The 22166-nt window shown below is 40.9% G+C and overlaps 1 long non-coding RNA gene across 2 annotated transcripts in view; it reads left to right on the top strand.

Moving 5' to 3' along the window:
* Positions 1–21948, top strand: part of LOC134357705 (uncharacterized) — a 50260-nt gene extending 28312 nt beyond the window's left edge. For both annotated transcript variants that reach the window (XR_010020705.1, XR_010020706.1), the window contains 2 exons: positions 2289–2345; positions 21845–21948. This is a non-coding gene — a long non-coding RNA (uncharacterized LOC134357705). The remainder of the gene's footprint in view (positions 1–2288; positions 2346–21844) is intronic.
* The last annotated feature ends 218 nt before the right edge of the window (positions 21949–22166 follow it).

A 22166-nucleotide genomic window follows, 5' to 3' on the forward strand; every position in this document is an offset into this window, starting at 1 on the left:
CATTAATTTTGCCAAATCCACTCAGATAGGGTCTCAGCTGGAGCAGCAGCTAAGGATAAATTTGCAAAACTCTGTCAGTTTTGGGTTCTTTGGGTAATAAGCAACTGATAAATTCGAGAAATTTGAAGCAGCATCAACCATTATGGCAACTCCCACTCTGGTCATCAGTCAGGTTTATGGATAAAAATGTTCATTGGTGCTATGTCTTTCTATGATTTAATGATACTGTGTTTTGTAAGGCTCAGGCTTATTTCTGCAGAGTGATTTTACTTCTACATTAAAAGAGCAGTGCTCTTGTATATTTCAACGGATGTAGCTTTGCTGGCTCATTCAACATTCAGTTGCTCATCCCAAACTGGCTTTGAGAAGGTGGTGGTGGACTGCCTTCCTGAACTATTCCAGTCTTCAAGTTGTGGGTCTACCTGTAATGCTATTAGGGAGAGAGCTCCAGGATCTTACACACTGACAGCGAAGGAATGGTGATATATTTCCAAGCTGGGGTGCTATCAGGCTTAGAGAGCAACTACAAGGAGGCGGTGTTCCCATGCTTTTGCTGCCCTTGTCCTTCGAGCTTGTAGAGGTTGTTGGCTTGAATGTCCTGGTGAGTTGTTGAGGCTTATCTGCTGCTGCTCTGTGTGTTGGTGAAGTGAGTGAATGGTTGTGGATCGGGTACCGATCGAGAAGGCTGCTATGTCCAGTAAAGTTCAAGTTTAAGTTTATCGTCACTCAACCATGTACAAGCACACAGCTAAAGGAAACAATCCTTTGGACCAAGAAGCAGAAGACAAATCATACAGAACATAATATTAACACAATAATCTCAACAAATAGTTAAAACAATTTTCTGTAGATATACAAGCTGACATAAAGTGCAAATATAACAGAAAATTTAAGATACGACATTATAATGCTACTGGCCCTATCATAAACAATAGGGTTTTCAGAAGACTCACAGCCTGGGGAATGAAGCTGTTCACCAGCCTAATGGACTTTGTTCTTATTCTGTGGTGTCTCCTTCATAATGGTTGGAGTTCAAAGTGATCGTGGGAGGGATGGGAGGGGTCCTTGACGATGCTGCGTGCTCTGCAAAAGCAGTGCTTCTGGTATATGTCCTGGATGGGGTTTATGTAGGGAGAGACCCCAATGATTCTGTCATCAGGGTTGAGCTTCCTGAGTGAGATTAAAGCTGCACTAAGCTAGAGAGGCTATTCCATCACTCTCCTAACTCGAATCAGTGGAGCGCAGAAAGGCTTTGGGGAATTAGGAAGTGAATTACTTGTTACAAGCTTCTTCGCCACTGATCTGGCCTTGTGGACACATTGTGTCTGTGACTAAAACAGTATATATCTGCAAATGTGACAGAAAAAGCACTTCTCGTGCATGCCATTTCCAAGGCTGCTGAAATCTTCCCAAGGTGTAAAAACTGTACATGGCTTGTCAGTCATTATTTAAGATCATGTTGTTTCGATGTATCAGCTTCCTCACATTATGGTGTTTAAACAGATGGTCAGACAAGGCTTCAAGGCAAATTTTGCTGCAGAATGGATCTGATTAGATTTTCAGACACATTTATATGTCACACTGAGCAGAGAAACATCTGGAAGTACTGCAGTAAGCAGAGCATAATGTGTTTTTCATCAACCCCAAAACTGACGAGGGCAGCTCTGACAGAATTAATCTCACTGCAAAAACAAATCAGAACAGACAAATATTTTAAAATAGGTTAAAGAAAATCATGGAAGTGAGTCTGCTGTTGTATTCAAAATGCTGGTTGAATGCAGCAGGCCAGACAGCATCCATAGGAAGAAGCACAGTCAACGCTGAGACCCTTCGTCAGGAGACCAGTCTCGCCAATCCTGACGAAGGGTCTCGGCCTGAAACGTCAACTGTGCTTCTTCCTATGGATGCTGTCCGGCCTGCTGCGTTCCATCAGCATTTTGTGTGTGTTGTTTGAATTTCCAGCATCTGCAGATTTCCTGGTGTCTGCTGTTGTATTCACTTGAATATGTGATGTAGTACACATTCAACCATGCTTCTAAAATTGAAGCCTTCTTTTGAAGCTGCATTACATCTTTAGCAAGAGACAGTAAACAATCTCTATTGACCTGGAGGTTTACACTTGGATTCCAAGTGTGCACAGTCAGCAACTTCTCAACGGTAAACATTAAAGAAAATTAGGGCAAGCTTAAAGCATGAATTTATGACAAAAAATCTCACTGTTGTCAAATCCTGAAAATGTGAATGAAAAATAGATTCCCTAATTCTTGAATATCTCACCTAATCCACAGGTGGGTCTGGAATTTTGAAGAAATTATCTGAAGAGCATTACTGACAATATCCAAAAGGTTAGTTGAGATGATTTGTCTTTAATTCTTCTGTGTGTCTCATGAAACATTGATGGAGTTTCCTCTCCTGTAAAGAAGCAAGCAATTAATCCATCATCACCATTATGTACCATGTTGTATGACATGGGGGAATCATGGTCTCATGACCATGATCGTTCTTGGCAAATTTTCTGCTGAAGTGATTTGGCATTGCCTTCTTCTGGGCAGTGTCTGTACAAGACGGGTGACCCCAGCCATTATCAATACTCTTCAAAGATTGTCTATCTGTTGTCAGTGGTTGCATAACCAGGAATTGTGATATGCACAAGCTGTTCATGCAACCATCTGCCACCTGCTCCTGCAGTTTCACGTGACCCTGATCGGAGGGGGCGAAGCAGGGGCTACACCTTGTCTTAGTGTAACTTGCAGGCTAGCGGAGAGAAGGAGTGCCATATACCTCCTTTGGTAGAGACATATCTCCACCCCACCACCATCAATTAATTAGTGTTTTTATCTCTCTGAGGGTTAAGGAAGTTCTTAATATTGTATAATTTATTTTTCAGGTTCATTGGTGAATAATTTCTGGAAATGAAATGCCTTATAATATTGTATCAATAATCACTTGCATTTGCGCAGCCCCTTTGATAGTTTTCATGAACTTTATTAAACTAAAAGGTGACAATATGGGGCAGCACATTAGTGTTATGGTAAGCACAATGCTTTACAGTACAGTCCATCTCAGTTCAATTCCTGCTGCTGCCTGTAAGGAGTTTGCATTTTCTCCCTGTGACCTCGTGGGTTTCCTCTGGGTGCTCCGGTTTCGTGTCACAGTCCAAAGACTGAAAAGTTGATTGGTCAATTGTAAATTGTCCTGAGATTAGACTCAGATTAAATTGGGGGATTACTGGGTGGTGTGGCTTGAAGGGCCAGAAGGTCCTGTTCCACGCTGTATCCCAATAAATAAATAAATAAACAAACAATCAAACAAACAAATTAAATAAATAAATGAAGTGAAATGATATTAGGGTAGGTGACCATAAGTTTGGCCAAAGAATTAGGGATTACGCTGAGCCTCATGACAGCAGAGAAAATTCACAAGGCAGGACATTTTAGGAGGGAATGACAGAGTTTAGGGCCTTGTCAGTCTAAGGCACAGTTGCTATTGCTCAAGTGAGATGATCAAAAGGACAGAATTAAAGAGACTTACGGTAGATACCTAAGGGGATTATGTGACTGGATGGTTTACAGAGATAAAAGTGTCAGAGGCTTGGCGGAGTTTGTAAACAAGAAAATTAAATTGTGGCAATGCTTAACTGGGAGCTAAAGTTGAACATGAAACAAAGCTATTAATTTATTATAAACCTACATACAGAGAAACAGTCACCTAGCCTCAGAGTCCATTTCGTTTACAGTAATCGTCCATTAATCCCATTTCACTCTCCCCACATTCCCATCAATTTTTGCCAGTTTCCATCACTCATCCACATACCACTAGGGATAAAGTACAAAATCCAATTAACTGACCAATATGATAGCAGTACTATTGACCAATGTAAACTACTCTGACCTGGGGAACGTGTCTAACTGTCTATCTGAGATCTTCCCCTGCACTTTTGCCCTGGTTCACTAGTCCCTTCAAAATCACCCATCACATTATTCCAGTCACTTACCATCTCCAGCTGCCATCATCCCTCAGGATCACACCTACCTTTCACGTGTTCTGTCTGAAGCCTCGTTGTCTATGGACCACTCAATCCACCTGAACCTGTACCTCCGGAACCTAGGATGGTGGAAGGTTTACACAGTGCACATGCAGGCACTTCCCAGTCTCTACCCAGCTAATATAATTAACCTACCTCTCTTGCCAGACTCGTCACCTATAGCTTATAACCCCTGTTCAGTCCTTCAGTCCTTTTTCACTCTTCCAACCAGCTGGCCTCAATCAGCTGCTCCTAGCCTTGATTCTCCCTGCCTTGTTGACTGTCAAGTTTAGTTTCTGTTGTCTCTTGTTTTGTGGCCCCTCGTAGCTTGTTATTTTGCAGTCTATTAAAGTTTTATTTACTGATAAATCGCCTCCACTGCTCAGCTTTTGGGTAAAGCCTCTGCTACATTTCCTGACACTGGAACCCTTAAATCTTGCCTCTGGCAAAGTGATTGTTCCTGTCTACTTAAACGTTCTCTCTGATCTCATTGTAGATGAAATGAACATAGATACATGGGAAACTAAATAATCACTTGTGGAAATGATTAATAACATCCTAACAAAACTGAAAGGTTACAGCTCAAATATTGAAGGTAAACTAGTAGGGGAATCTCTTGACATGAATCCCTCTACACATGGAGAAAAGCACAGACACTGTTATGTCATTGAATGATTCCACGTTTGGGAACATAATGTTGAAATCATTAAACTAGAGCATTGTGAAAGAGAATTTTTTAAAATAAAGACTCTTCTCCATTAGGCAGATATCTTATTGTACTTTCCTTTAGTGGCTATATTAAAGATATTTAATTTAATATAATATTTATATAATCCCATATTAAAGTCTTTTATATGGACAGGAAAGGAATGGAGGGTTATGGGCTGAGTGCAGGTCGGTGGGACTAGGATAGGGTAAGAGTTCGGCATGGACTAGAAGGGCCGAGATGCCCTGTTTCCGTGCTGTAGTTGTTATATGGTTATATGGCTAACAAGTATATGAACAAGATTAAAGAGTAAGTCCAGTTTTAACAGAACAACTTCGGCCTTTTGTATGTAACTCACATAAGATGTTGGAGCATCGTCAGCAGGTCAGGCAGGACCCGAGGAGTCTCGGCCCGAAACGTCGACTGTACTTTTTCCATAGATGCTGCCTGGCCTGCCTAGTTTCTGCAACATTGTGTGTGTTGCTTGGATTTCCAGCATTGGCCCATTTTCTGTTGTTTCTGCTTTTTTTATATAATGGCTCCACTCCTAATACTCCATTAACTCCTATATTTGACCAGCACTACTCTGGATAATTTCTTGTATGTTTGCTTTGCTATACACTGCCTCATACTCACCTCTTTACCTATTCCTCTGGTTAGTCTTTAACCCTGGAAGAGTGAAGATTAGAGGTCATCCTAATCATGTTATCCTTGCTCTTCTCCTTTTCCCAGTCCTGATCACTAATATTACACGCGGGCATGCACATTTCACACCTCATCTTGATTCTGCCATAGAAGGGTCTAATAACACAATCTCACAGAAAGATAAGTCAATGATTATCTTACCTCTTTGGATATTAAATATTTACTTTCTAACAGAGGTAACTTTTTATAGACTAGATTCCAGTTAATTAGGCCACTGATTAATCGGGGCCGCCACTTATTTGGGACAAAGGAACAAAAACAAATTGAGAAAATAGCTGAGGTTCCCTTCACTTATTTGGGACACTATGCCACTTAATTGAGGCAGGAGACAGTCAGTCATGTGTGGCCGTTAGACACTACATCAAGTTCAAAGTGAACAGTTGCATCAGCTATATGTGTTTATGTTACATTATCGATTTGGTGCGATGGATGCCAATTCAAAAAACAGTGACTTTTGATAACTTTTTTTAATGTTTTATTTTGACTTAAAAAAATAAGATCTTTGCCATGAAAATATTTGACACTAGCCAAAAATTTACCTTACTGGGCCAAATTAGAAGGCATCTCTCTCACACCACTCATCGCCAGCTGCCAGAGATAACTGGGGTGCCAAGCTCTACAACTGCACACTTAAATCAGCGAGATAAACCACAAGAAGAATGGACATTATGCCAGGGGCAACAGAGATAAAAGTGTTAAAGCAAGGATCCAGATGTTGAAGGGGCCCGCATCAATGGTTTTCCACTGTAACTGGATGAGGTGTGCATGTTAGTGGACCAATGTTAAATAAGCAAGACCGAGGAGATAGTTAAGAAGCTGGGTCATGAAGATTTTAAAACAACATAATGATTAATTGTGTTGATGGAAGTTTGGGCATCACATTAAATTCAAGAAAGCACACATCGCAGTAGGTAATATTGATGCTGTAGGTGCAGAAACATGGAAACCTACAAAATGGCCTGACTTGCTTCAAGAATGCTGTGCAAATGATATTTACAATGCCGAAGAAACACGCTTTTTTTTTAAATCATGCCATGCCTGACGGTCCCTTTGCTGCAAACACTCAACACTAACAGGTTCAAAGAAATCAATGGATCACATACTGTGTTGTGGTGTTCAAATATGTCAGGAACTGATAAAAATAAATTGTTGGTTATTGGGAAGAGCATTGAACCTCAATGCTCTAAGGGGATAAGAATGCATAGTTTACCATTTAAGTACTATAGAAACATAGAAACATAGAAACATAGAAACATAGAAACATAGAAAATAGGTGCAGGAGTAGGCCATTCGGCCCTTCGAGCCTGCACCGCCATTTATTATGATCATGGCTGATCATCCAACTCAGAACCCCGCCCCAGCCTTCCCTCCATACCCCCTGACCCCCGTAGCCACAAGGGCCATATCTAACTCCCTCTTAAATATGTCAATGTACACTCCATGAATTCTTCCATTGGTAACTATTATGAGCACAATTTTATAGTGCTGTAGTAATATTGGTAAAGTTCTAATTTGTCCTGCATTTTATTGAAATACACAATTTGTTAATCAGTTAAATGGTAGCTTCTATTTTTATGCCTTTTTATCAAATTCCATGAAACTGGATAACTGGGGCATACACTTAACTGGGCCAAACATATTGGCCCAATCAACCAGAATCCATAGCGTATGGTTCTTGAGATTTAGTATAATGTACTTTATAAATATGTTGTTCATTGCTAATGGTGGTACTATACTATTATGGTTTACACCACCATCGTTCCTGTACCAAAGAGGTCTACACCTTCAGAAATAAATGACTGCCATCCAGTAGTATTAATGCAAATCATCCTGAAGTGCTTTGAACGCTGGTAATGGCTCATATCAAAGACACTATTCATGCCACACTGGACACTGACTAATGTACTTACCAACAGAACTGCTCTATGACAGATGCCGTAGAATCTGTCTTACAGCAGGCCCTGACATACCTAGAAAACAAGGATGCCTATTCTGGATTTCAGTTCAGCATTCAGCACTATTATCTCAAAGACCTTTGTGGGCAAACTCCTACTCCTCAGTCTAAATACACCATTGTGCAGCTGGGTGTTGGATTCCCTAACACTCAGACCTCAGACAGTCAGAATACACAACCGCACCATCCTTCTCATCATGCTCATCATGGATAGCCCCAGTTGCTGTAGACTCTACTCACACATGACAGCCAAACACTTGAGCAATCACATTATCAAGTTTGCTGATTCGACAGAACAGTGGTGGGGCTCATCACCAGCAACGATGAGACCACCTATAGAGAAAAGGTAGAAAAGATCGAGGCCTGCTGCCCGGCCTCTTCCTAGGGTTGCTAACTGTTCCGTATTTGCCGGGACACCCTGTATATTGGACTAAATTGGTTTGTCCCATACGGGACTGCCCTTGTCCCGTTTTTCCCCCGCTAAGGTACAGCATTCCTAAGAAACCTTTCGTGCCGAAATAGCATAAAGCGCAGAAGCAATTACCATTAATTTATATGGGAAAAATTTTTGAGCGTTCCCAGACCCAAAAAATAACCTACTAAATCATACCAAATAACACATAAAACCTAAAATAACACTAACATAGCAAAAGCAGGAATGATAAGATAAATACACAGCCTATATAAAGTAGAAATAACGTATGTATCAGAATCGGGAAGATTAAACCAAAACTGATTTGCAGAAAAAAATATCGGCACGTACACGCATGTGCACGTCACACATGTGCACGTCACACATGCGCACACAGGTTCCCGCTCAAGGCTTCATGGTCATGGTAGTCTTTCTCGGGGTAAACACAAGTGTCCTGTATTTGATGGCTACTTTTGTCTCTTATTTGGGAGTGAGAAAGTTGGCAACCCTACCTCTTCCTCAATGTTATCAAGACAAAGGAGATGGTTATCTACTTCAGGAGCACTTGCACCACTCACACCCCTTTTTATATCAATGACACAGCAGTGGAAACACAGACGGTTTCAAACTCCTGGGTGTGTACATCTTGTACAATCTCTCATAGTCCCAGAACACTTTCAACATAATCAGTAAAGCTCACCAATTCCTTCATTTCTGAGAAGATTGAAGAGAGCTGCACTATGCACATGGATATTTATGTCCTTCTACAGATATGCGGTAAAGAGCATCTTAATATGCTGCATCACTGCCTGATAATGAATTTGAACTGCAGCAGACAGGAAGGCTCTACAATGAGTAGTCAAAACCTCCCAATGTATTACTTCTATAAAACCTACCCAACGTTAAGGACATACCAACTGAAAAGTGCTGGTAAAAATCTTATAACATAATGAAGGGTCCCACCCACCCTGCTCATGGACTGTTTGTCTAACTCCCGGCAGGCAGTAAGCTACTAGCATCCACACACAGACCACCACACTCAAGAACAGTTTACATTTCCCAAGCAGTAAGGCTGATTAACACCTCCACCCACAAACTCACTCCCACTATCGTTACTTTATCATTTCCTATCAGTATTCCCTTACGTACAGCCACACTATGCCTAGCATCAATTTATGGACATACAATCAATGTATATGATACCTCATGTATTTATATTGTATTTTTCATTATTGTGCTCTTTATCTTAGTGTGTTTTTTTGCGCTGCATTGAATCTAGAGCAACATTAATTTCATTCTCCTTTATACTTGTGTACTGGAAATGACAAACAATCTTAAGTACAATTTTCTAAAATTAAATTTGAGATTACTACTCCTTAGGCAAAAGAAAACAGCAATACACAATCAGTAACAAGATTTGTTTTCAGAAAACCTGAGTAAAGTCGTGCATAGCATTAAAAGCAATGCAAATAAGCCTGCAGAGGAGATGAACCATTTTCAGCTTAGAGAAAGGCATTGCGAGCTGATCTGATGAACTAATGGTGACAGAGACAGTGATTCAAACTTGCATCAAGGAAGTGACAACAACTGCTTGTGGGGAAGAAGATTTTAAAGATGGACTAATATGGATTTATAATCGGGACTTTGATGTGTTGTCGTGTGTTTATGGAAAAGTATAATAGTAACATTCCTTTGATATTTAAGAAATATGTGCAACTGGGATTAAGCAAGTGAATACTCTAAAGAAAATTTCACACAGAAACACCTCCATTAGGAAGTACTCAATGAGTTCTTTGACCATTGAATTAAAGAGAGCATTTCTCGTGCTGGTGGAGGATTTTGTCGAATGATGCAAGCTGAATCATCTGCAGCTCAACATCAGTAAGACAAAAGAAATGGTGATGGACTTTAGGAAGACCAAGCCTGTACTGCTCCCTGTTACCATTGATGGTGTGGACGTAGATGTGGTGAGGACCTTCAAGTACCTGAGGTGCATCTGGATGACAGACTTGAGTAGAACACCTACACAGAGGCTGTGTACAATAAGATCCAGAGTCACCTCTACTTCCTGAGGAGACTGAGATCCTCTGGGAGTATGCAGGACTCTCCTTCACATGTTCTACTAGTCTGTTGTCACCATTACAATCTTCTATGTGGTGGTGTGCTGGGGCAATGGCATCAACATGGGTGATGTCAACAGGCTCAATAAACTGACTAGAAAGGCTGGCTCTGTTATAGGAGTGTAACTGGACACACTAGAGGCTCTGGTAGAACAAACGACCCCCTGGAAAATTCTTGTAATTTAGACAATGTTGCTCACCCTCCGTATGCCACCTTGGTTGAACAAAGGAGCACTTACAGTTCTAGACTAAGGCAACTGTACTGCTCCAAAGAGAGTTATAGGAGGTCATTCTTACTTTCGGCCATTAGGCTCTATAAAGAGACAACCTATTGTAGGAGAAGTGATGACCCCCTTGTTTTAGACTGCTATTAAACCTCTGTTTAAACTTTGCTTAGTTCTGTTTATCACACCCTGTGCAATACTGGGCAATACTACCATTACTTTTTATCTAGACAATGTGAATGTGCACCCATTACTGTATAACATTACAGTAATTCTTTCACTACTGTCTTATCAGTGTGAACATGTAAATCTTGTAAATCTTGTAATCTTTGATATGTAAATCTTATTTTTAAGGTAATTTATTTTTTATTCTTTCTTACTTCTCTTCCAGGATATTGTATCTGTGCACCTATAATGCTACTGTAACACTGTAATTTCCTTGGGATCAATTAAGTATTTATATCTTCCTATCTAATCCACTGGAATGATTGATGGAGTGATAGATTTGTTCCCAAGAGGAGTCTTGGGCAGGACTCTTGATCTCATACCTAATATCCGTAGGAAGAAACTTGGTTAGAAATCTTCACTTATCAAGAGGGAATGAGATGGATACTTAATTCCTGGCCCAGAGGGCCTCTTGCTATTTAGCCAAACTTAACTTTCTATACACAGCTGTCATTTGTGAAGATCAAATAAATGTAAGTTAAAATTCCACCTAAAATTCATTATTTAATTTCTGCTCATAAACAGAAACCAGTCGTCAGTTTCTTTTTTAAAAGTAAATGGAATGCAGTAATCAGCCTGAATTTTAAAAAGACAGCTTGCCAAAGAAGCTCAGACTATAGAACACAAGATGCTGACTTAAGCACCTGGATTATTACTAAAAAGCTGTAGTATAAGACAAAGGGTTATTTAATAGTTGTTTAGTTCAAGGAAGCTTGCAGACCATATGGAGACAAACAGTCAGCATAACAATAACTGATCTGTCAATAGTTTGGGAGTTTATGATCATAAGACCATAAGGTATAGGAACAGAGTTAGGCCATTCAGCCCACTGACTCCATTCCACCATTCCATCAACCTTGATAATGGATCCCACTCAACCCCATACACCTGCCTTCTTGCCATATCCATTGATGCCCTCACCAATCAGGAAACTATCAACTTTTGCCTTAAATATGTCCATGGTCTTAGCTTCTACTGCAGTCTATGGCAGAGTATCCCACTGATTCGCTACACACTGGCTAAAAAAAAAATCCTCTTATCTTCTGTTCTAAGAGGTTGCCCCTCAATTTTGAGGCTGTGCCCTCTAGCTCTGGATAACTCTACCACAGGAAACATCCTCTCCACATCCACACTTTCTGGTTCTTTCAACATTTGGTAGGTTTCAATGAGATCCCCACATATTCTTCTAAATTTCCAGTGAGTACAGGCCCAAAGCTGCCAAATGCTCCTCATATGTTAACCCCTTCGTTCCCAGAATCATTCTCATGAACCTCCCCCGGGGACTCTCAAATGACAACACATCATTTCAGAGAAAAGGGGCCCCAAGCTGTAGACAATACTGCAAGTACAGGTGGACTAGTGTTTTATAAAGCCTCAGCATTATCTCCTTGCTTTTATATGGAGGGAAGGCTGGTGCAGGTTTCTGAGTTGGATGATCAGCCATGATCATAATAAATGGCGGTGCAGGCTCGAAGGGCCGAATGGCCTACTCCTTCACCTATTTTCTATATTTCAATGTTTCTATATTCTATTCCCCTTGAAATAATAGCCAGCATTGCATTTGCCTTCTTTACCACAGACTCAACCAGTAAATAAATCTTCTGGGTGTTTTGCACAAGGACCCCTAATTCCCTCCACACCTCTGATGTTTGAATCTTCCCTCCATTTAGATAATAGTCAGCACTAATGTTCCTTTTAAATGCATTATCATATATTTCCCAACACTGTATTCCAACTGCAACTTTTCTGCCCATTCTTCCAATTTGTCTAAGTCCTGCTGCAATTGCATTGCCTCCTCAGCACCACCTACCTTTGTATCATCCACAAACTTTGCCACAAAGCCATCAATCTTATTATCCAAATCACTGACAAACGATGTGAAAAGTAGCAGCCCCAATACTGACCCCTGAGGAACACCACTAGTCTGTCAGCCAATCAGAAAAGGCCCCTTTTATTCCCACTCACTGCCTACTGCCTGTCAGCCATTCTGCTATCCATGCCAGTATCTTTCCTGTAACGCCATAGTTACATTTTGTTAAGCAGTCTCATGTGTGGCACCTTATCAAACGCCTTCTGAAAATCCAAGTAAATGACATCCACTGCCTCTCCTTTGTCCACCCTGCTTATTACATCCTTGAAGAACTCTGACAGATTTGTCAGGCAGGATTTCCCTTCATAGAAACCATGCTGATTTGATTATTTTGTCATTAAGTCTCCAAGTACCCTAATAATAGACTCCAACACTTTCCCAACCACTGAGTTTAGGCTAACTGGTCTAAAATTTCCTTTCTTTTGCCTTCCTCTCTTCTTAAATAGTGGAGTGATATTTATAACCTTCTCGTCCTCCAGAACTATGGCACATTCAAGTGATTCTTGAAAGATCATGAGCAATGCATTCGTTATCTCTTCAGGAACCTCTCTCAGGACTCCGGGATGTAGTCAATCTGGCACAATGATGTATCCACCCTAAGATCTTTGAGTTTGCCTGGCTCTTTTTTTCCTTTGTAATAGCAGTAACATTGTTAATCTACTGGAATGATTGATGGAGAGATAGATTAAGAATCCAGAGCAGAGGTGGTTGAAGTTTCTGGTAATTGTTCGAAAGACACAGGATAGATATGTTCCACAGAAGAAGTTCACAAGTAGCAGAGGTAGTCAACCATGGCTGATAAGGGTAAGTTAAGGACTGCTTAAAAGCCAAGAAAAGTGCACGTAAGATAGCAAAAGTGAGTGGGGAGTTGGGTGATTAGGAAGCTTGTAAAATCCAACAAAAGACCAATAAAAAAGCTACAAGAAGGAAAAAGATGAAGTATGAGGTTTCATTCCAGTTTCTTAATTCCACCCACAATAGAAGTTCTCAGAAGAGCTCAAGCAGTTTGATCACTCATGCCAACAATAAGAGTAAGACAACTTAGATTCCTAGGACACATCATGCGGAAAGATGAACTAGAAAAACTCATACTCTCTGGAAAGATTGAGGGGAGTAAACCTAGAGGAAGATCTCAGCTTATGTACAAACGTTTGTACATCAAAAGCATAGCCAGGTGGCTACATATCGAGGAAATGGAAGTCATCCAAAAAGCAAAGGATAGATCCATATGGAAAACTATGGTCACCAAAGTCCACATCGGATATGGTACCTAGATAGACAGACAATAGCAATGGCAATGCACTCCTGCTCCCAGACGCTCATGGTCCTCTGGTACCCTCCTAGTGGCTTCCACAGTGAAGACAGATGCAAAGTATTTATTTGCCATTTCTTTATCCCCCATTACAACTTCACCAGCATCATTTCCATTGGTAAAATATCATCTCTCACCTCCCTTTACTGTTTATATAACTGAAAAACTTTTAGTATTCGGCTTCACACATCAAAGTTGCTGGTGAACACAGCAGGCCAGGCAGCATCTCTAGGAAGAGGTACAGTCAACGTTTCGGCTTTATACTATTTATACTATTGGCTAGTTTGACCTCAAATTTCATCTTTTCCCTTCTTATACCTTTTTCATTTGTCTTTTGTTGGACTTTAAAAGCTTACCAATCACCCAACTCTCCACTCACTTTTGCTACCTTATATGCACTTCTCTTGGCGTTTAAGTAGTCCTTAACTTCCTTTGTCAACCACGGTTGCCTACTCTGCTATTTGTGAACTTATTCTGTGGAACATATCTATCCTGTGCCTTTTGAACAATTACCAGAAACTTAACCACCTCCGCTCTGCCATCTTCTCCACCAGTATCCTCTTCCAATCCACCAGGGCAAGCTCCTCTCTACTGCATTTGTAACTCCCTTTATTCCATTGCAATATGAGTTCAATCATATTATGATCACTCTCTCCTAAGGGCTCCTTTACATTCAGCTCCCTAATAAGAACTGGGTTTCTACTCAACACCCAATTGAAGAGAGCCTTTCCCCAAGCAGGACCAAGCACAAGCTGCTCTAAAAAGCCATCCCGCTGGCATTGAACAAATTCCTTCTCCTGCAATTCAACAGCAACCTGATTTTCCCAATTCCCTTGCAATTCTGATATTACATTCCTTAAATGCTTTTTCCAGCTCCCTTTGCAATAGGAGCCACATCTTGGCTACTATTTGGAGGCCTATATATGATTCCCATAAAAGTTCTTCTTTAACCCTGGCAGTTTCTTAATTCTACCCACAAAGAGTAAACATTCTCTGACCCTATGTCATCTCCTTCTAAAGATGTAATTCCATTTCTTACCAACAGAGCTACGCCACTGCTTATGCTATCCTGTCTGTCCTTTCAACATAGAACTTCTCCTTTGATATTAAGCTCCTAACTATAGCCTTTTTTCAGCCACAACTTAGTGATGCCCACAGCATCATACTGACCAATCTCTCATTGTGTCCACTTTATTCCAAATGCAATGTGCATTTAAATACAGTACCCTCAGTCCTGCATTCTTCGACCTTTTGAATTTTGCCTCTGTGGTACCATTTAACTCTTTGTTCTGTCTGCATTTGTACCCACTCATTGGCTTGCCCTTCCTTACATTCATGTTACACCAATCATCTACTTGTAAACCTGTTGGCTCATCTTTAGCTCCATCCGCCTGCCGTATTAGTTTAAACCACTTCCAACATCTGTAGTAAACCTGTTCATAAGAATATTGGTCCCCTTCAGAATCAAGTACAACCTGTCCCTTTTGTACAGGTCACACCAGCCCCAGAAGGAGTCCCAATTATCCAGAAATCTGATTCCCTGCCCCCACTCTAATTCTCCAACGACACATCTATCTGCCACCTCATTCTACTCCTTTCCTCTCTGTTGCATGGCACAGGCAGCAGTCCTGCTTCTCAGCTTCCTCCCCAACTCCCTGTACTCTGCTTTCAGGTCCTTCCCCCTTTTGCCAGCAATGTTGTTGGTACCAATATGTACTATGACTTCTGGCTGCTCACCCTCCATTTTCAAGGTGTTGTGGACACGTTCAGAAACATTGCAAAACTTGGCACCTGGGAGGCAAGCTATCATCCATGTTTCTTTTTCACGTCCACAGAATCGCCTATCTGTCCCCCTAACTATAGAGTCCCCTATTACCGCTGCTATCCTCTTCAGTTCTCTACCCTTCTGAGCCACAGGGCCAGACTCAGTGCTGGAGGCACAGTCGCTGTTGCTTCCCTCTGGTCGATCGTCCCCCGACTGGAGTAGTTATTGTTGAGGGGGATGGCCACAGGGTTGCTCTCTGCTATCCAATGTTCCCCCTTCCCTCTCCTGGCAGTTACCCATTTATCCCTCTCCTGTAGCCTTCAGGTTACTACTTCCCTGCAGCTTCTGTCTATCACATCTTTATTTTCCCTAACAAGCCAAAGGTCATCGAGCTGCAGCTCCAGTTCCTGAACACGGTCTCTAAGCTGATGCATCTCCATGCACCTGGTGCAGAAGTGGCCCTCGGGGAGGCTGGTGGACTCCTGAACTCCTGGAAGCCCCACACCTGACAGCCGGAACAGAACACGTCCTGTAGCCATACCGCCTATATTCTCAAGAGTTAAATAAGAAAAAACGAAATAAGGAATGAACATATTTACCTTGCCACTGCCTGATCTCACCGAAGCCCTGTTGAGTGAAAGCCTTACCACTCTGACTCATATCACTCCCATGATGACTGCTCCCACAATGGCCACTCTGCTTGATGGTACCCCCTTTTTTGGAGACTGGCTTTAAAAGCTCTTCCCTGGACTCTTCCTGCATCTGTGCAGTACTCTAATCAACATCTTGTATATACTCAAGGAAGTTAGCTGACTGTATTAATTGTGGGTAGCTAGGATCTATATCTTCAAGATTGTGTTAAAAAGCATCTGAAAGAATATCACATGTGTGTGAATACACCCAAATGGCAGAAAAACTGGATAAATCTAGACAACAATTCAGGCTTAATAGGGGTGGGTAAGGAACATGGAGAACTACTGCTACTACGTCGACTCAGGCCTAGGGGGCTGGCGTCAGGCAATGGAGAAGCATGAAAGAAACAGAGCGAATAGAATCTCTTCAGACTTTGACTTCTGTAATGGAAAATTTGTTCATCTGCATTGTTGGTATGCTTTTTCAAGCTTAAAGGAATTGTTCCTATGTTTTGGAAATCCTTTGTGTTTTAGAAATGATCTGTAATTTAGAAATGTTTTGTAATATAAAAATCCTTTGTCAGTTTTAAATGTATTTTAAGAATGTTGTTTGGATTTAAATGTGTACCACAGAAAATAAAACTGGGTTTTATACTACTTTATTAGCTGGAAGTATCTTCTCCTTGGTAGGGAAGAGTGTCCACTACTCATATAGTGGGTTTTGCCAGCTAAACTCACTGTGGAGAATAAACAGGGAAGCGAACTAGTCTTTGAAGATCGGGTAGTTACAATATAATCTCCCTTTAGTGAGAGTACTTTTGACTATTTATATCAGATAAGGCTTAAGGTCTACATTAGGGTTTAGAACTTCATCTCAGCAAACCCAATACCATCACACCAACTGTTCATCTTTGGAATGTGGGAGGAATCCAGACCATCCAGAGGAAACCCAAGTGGTTGATGGGCAAGCTTCAGAGACAGCAGCAGAGAATGGGATTGAACCTAGATCTCTGACACTGCAAGGCAGCAGCTCTACCCATTGTGCCACTACATGGCCCTGGTTTGATTCCAGTTTCCTTAGTTAGTACAAAATGAAAAGATGTAACATAATTATGTGTGGTCTCAGTGTTATCGGTATTCACAGCGAGTAATGGCAAGCACTGAAACTTCAATGTGTTTTCCCCTAGCAATGCTGACATTATTGAATCAATGATATCTATCTGTAAAAATGTGCAAGGCTCATTAATTGTATTTTTAAAAATAATTATAGAGAGTATTTTGGACATCTAGATCAAGGACAGATGATTGATATTGGATTGTCCATCTATCAGACATCCTGTTTGTGTCACATGAAAAGGAATTGTGTGAGTGTATCATGATTGGTTCATCACCCCACTAAATTAATATGAACCTGATTTTTTCCTGATATATTATAGAGTCATAAAGATATATAACAAGGAAATAGGTTATTTGGCCCATCATGGACTAACCTGGACTTGTCTTCAATTGCATTTTTTTTTGCACTCTATTCTTGTTTTTGTACAGCCTTGTTTGTCTTATGTAAGGAATCATTTTATGTATATTCTTTATTCTATGTGTTGTCTGTACCTATGCGCCGATGCTGCTGCATTGCAACTATACTTCATGAGAATTGTGCATATGACAATAAACTTAATATCTAGGCCAAACAGTAGTCACTCATCCATATTAATCTCACATTGCAGCACCTAGCCTGTAGCCTTTAATGCCTAGATGATTCAATAATTTTTTGAAACACTTCTTAAATGCTATAAATTATTCTTTCCCACCTCTTTCTTTGGCACAGTACTCTGAGTGCTCACTGCCTGTAGGTGAACAAGATCCTCTCAGATTTTCTCTAAATCTTTTACCCTTTACTCTAAATCCATGCCCTGTAGTTTTGTTCATTTCTGTTAAATAGATAAACTACCTGCAGTCTACCCCTCATAATTTATGTAACTTGCTCATGTTCCTTCTTTACTTCCTGCATTTCAGGAAAGTGAGAATTTGCCTCTCTATTCTTTCCTCAGAACTGAAATGCTCCATCATGAATTATCAAATGGTGCAAGCAGAATCACCTACAGCTCAAATCAGTAAGACAAAGGAGGTGGCGATGGGCTTTAGAAAGACTAAACCTGCACTGCTCCGTTACTATTGATGATAAGGATTTGGATGTGATGAGGACCTACAGTACCTGGTGGACACTTGGATGACAGACCTGAGTGGAGCACCGACACAGAGGCTGTGTACAAGATGGGCCAGAGTTACCTCTACTTCCTGAGGAGACTGCAATCCTTTGGAGTATGCAGGTCTCTCCTTCACATGTTCCACCACTCAGTTGTTGCCAATACAATATTCTCTGCATTGTTGTGTTGGGACAATGACATCAATACAGGTGATGCCAACAGGCTCAATAATCTGATTAGAAAGGCTCTGATCCGGGCCGACACTTACGTGCCACGCGGCACCTAACTAATTAGCTTGTTTATTTCGGCTTTTTTCTTAAGGATGTTCTGGGTGCATCCCAGCTACCGCTGTACCACTGCATTCTTCGCGGCAATGTATCAGTCCGCGGCCCGGAGGTTGGGGACCATTCCTCTATAATGAGTCAACTTATAGCCTCCTGTTAGACTGTTTGAGGTAATTTACTTTTTATTCTTTCTTACTTCTCCCCTGATATTTGTATATTTGCATATGTCTGCACTTGCAATACTACCGTCATTTCCTTTGAGATCAATAAAGTATCTATCTATCTATCTAATGCAACATCCTAGTGAACCTTCTCTGTACTCTCTCCAGTGGTATCACGTTTCCTGTAGTGTGATGAACAGAACTGCACACAATACTTTAGCGAAGGTCTGACTAATGTTTCAAAGTTTTAGATAAATTCCCTGTTCTTGAAGTCAGTGTCATAACTGATGAAGGCCAGTACCCCATATACCTTCTTAATCAGGTTATCAAGCTGCACAGCTACCTTCAAGGATCCTTGGACTTGCATGTTAAAAATAAGTGAGAAATAGTGGGAACTTTAAGATCTTACACATTCTGGTATATATTGTAGCCCCATCAGTTCTGCTAAAATGCATTGGCTCACATTTATCAGGATTTAACCTCGCCTGCCATTTCTCAGTTCATTTCAAGTGATGCCACTTTATTTATGGAGATATCTCTGAGTATACTATCTAGATCTGTTAGAGTCCTGACTATTTATGGACTGATCCTTGATAATCTCCCAAAGCATGCCTGTAGCGTTTTAGTATTTATATCTGTGATCATTCTCCTCACTGATCTGTAAATTAGAGAACAATTCATATGGATTCCTATAACTCATGTCTCAAAACAGTGCAGAATAGCTGGATGATAAGAAAACAGACAAGCATCAGTTGTAAATGGCTCTTATAAATGCTACGGTAAGTTTCTTTTCCTCTCATTCACAGATTAATGCAACAGCTCAGAGATTTAAAGTGATGCCAGCTTAGATTATTAGACCTCTCCGAAATCTTCCTTAAGAGATGCAAACATGTTCATCAAAATATTGTTATGAAATTGATGGTAAATCCAATGGTCTTGTTAATTTTCATACAGGTATGATAAAACATTTTTTGATGAGGGGCAATTATGTCTGGATATCTATAAATTGCTGTTGAACAGATAATGATGGGGTGATAGTTTTTCAAACAATGTATCTTGTCAGTTGGTTCACCAGGGGATTCCATTGAATGACATGAAATTTTAATAATTGCTTATAAGATGGTTGGACACTGTTGCCTTTAACATTATGGCATATACATTTCTGCCATCTATAGTTTTACAACTGAAAATTTGCATTTGATGCTGGAGACACACAAAAGAATAAATACAAGCGATAGCACAGAGACTGAACATCTTAAGCAACACATACAAAATCTGGAGGAACTCAGCAAAACAGGCAATTTCTATAGAAGGGAATAAACACATAATGGGTCTTGACTAAAACATTGACTGTTTCTTCCTCTCCATAGATACTGCCTGACTTGTTGAGTTCCTCAAGTACTTCGTGTGATACAACGAAAAAATGCAGGCATTCTTTTGTTTTCTTTTCTTTTTGCATCCTGTTTACCATTTTTTCTTCTTTTTCTTCCGTCTCTCTCAAAATTCACTTCAAAGTGTTAGAGTTATGGAGCACGACAGCACAGAAACGGAATCTTTCGCCTGCTAGTCCAGGTCAAACTCTTATTCTGACTAGTCCTATAAACATGCACTGTTGCCCTCCATACCCTTCACATCTGTGTACTAATCCTGTTGTGTTGGTGCACAACATATATATTAAATAGAAGCACACATGCGGGAGATGGCTTTAACTGGTGTATTCACATTGCAGTGAGAGAGAGCACGAGAGCGTGCAATGGGCATGCGTAGACAGTAGTGCATGCACAGTCAACAGATCAGTATGCATGTGTAGACAACAACCATATGTAGTGATAAGGGGGGGCATTGCTCTAAAAGAAATAGATCCATACTTCCTCCGCCTTTAGATTAATGCTGCATAAAACTATACATGTACAAAACATTCAATTTCCCTTTCATAAACCAATATTCCAAATAAATATGCTTTCACAGTTACATCCATAGCTAACTTCTCAGTTGTAAAGGTTCAGTCGTTTGGGAGGTGCTCTGTTTCATTCAGGATAGTGCCTCTGGGCCTGTGGAGTGGCATTGCATTTGGTAGGTGCCATGTCAGAGACAACATTCTTGGTTTCCCGTGTCACGTTGCTGTCAGTGACATGATCATCACTGAGAGGCAAGTCCAGTGACTGTAACGTGTCCATCTTGGATGCATTACAGTCTTCTTGGATGCAATTGACTCAGCTGTGTCTTCATTTGAGCATCCAGTACCTGGTCCACATAACGTCTCCATGTCTGATCGCCAACGTTCACTGTGTACATTAGTCCAGATCTTGTAGCTATCCTACCAGGTGTCCACTTGGTAATCACACGCTAGGTCTTCTTGTCCATTCTCAAAGCTCCTTCCTGCTTCAGTTGGCAACTGGCTGAACTGTTTATTCTGCATTTCCCTCTATAGATTTGGTTTCAGGAGGTCTATGCAACATCTCCGATTCCCATTCATGAACAATATTGCAGGTGTTTGATTTGTCATCACATCAACAGAGTTCTGATTCGCGAAAAGCAAATTATCCACCTTGTGTTGTAGAGAAATGCCCTCCTTGGCCATTGCTTTAGTGGACTTCTTGAAGGTTTGGATAAACTTGTTAGTTAACCCATTTGTTGCTGGGTGGTGAGGAGCTGACTTGAAATGTCTGGTTCCATTTTCCCTCATGAACATGTATTGAGGTCCATTGTCACTCACAATTTGTTCTGGTAAGCAGTTTTTGGTGAAGATAGTCCTCAGAGCGGAGACAGTTTTTCGCTGAGGTGCCTGACTTCATTGGTATAACCTCCGGCCACTACGATTGAGCATCCACAACGATCAGAATGGACCAATAAAGTCAATATGTACTCTTTACTATGATGAAGATGGCCACTCCCATGGGTGCAAGAGTACCAGTGGGGGGCATTTTGAACTTTTTGGCATCCCGAACAGCTTTTGGCTAAGTCTTCAATCTGTTTATCTATTCCTGCCCACCATACAAAGCTCCGGGTTATATCTTGACTGTACCCAGGTGTCCTTAATGCAGACTTTCTAACACTCTGGTGCATAGTTTAGAGGGAACCGCAGCACGAGATCCATGCATCAGTGTCCTTTCAAATTCTGACACTTGGTCTTGTCTTGCTGAGAACTCTGGAAATATGGGGAAACCATGAGCTGGCCAGCCTTACATCATGATTTCACTGACTGCTGACAATGTCAGGTCATTCCATGTTTCCTTTCTATTTCAGAATTTGTTACCAGCAACTGGTCCTCCCATGTGGTGTGGAACACATCTGCTGGGTCATAGTGTGAAGACTTTTCTTCTTCAGTTGCCAGTAGTGGGAGACGTGACAAGCCATCAGCGATGCAGTGTTGTTTGGTATCCTTGAACCCTTAATATTGATTAAATAAAAGCACACATACAGGAGATAGCTTTAACTGGTGCATTCACATTGCAGTGAGAGGGAGAGAACAATGCGCATACATAGACAACAGCGAATGTACAGTCAACAGATCAGTATGCATGCCTAGACAACAATCCATATGTAGTGCTAAGGAGGCTCTAAAATA

This window comes from Mobula hypostoma, chromosome 17 (genome assembly GCF_963921235.1).
Source record: "Mobula hypostoma chromosome 17, sMobHyp1.1, whole genome shotgun sequence".
NCBI lineage: Eukaryota > Metazoa > Chordata > Chondrichthyes > Myliobatiformes > Myliobatidae > Mobula > Mobula hypostoma.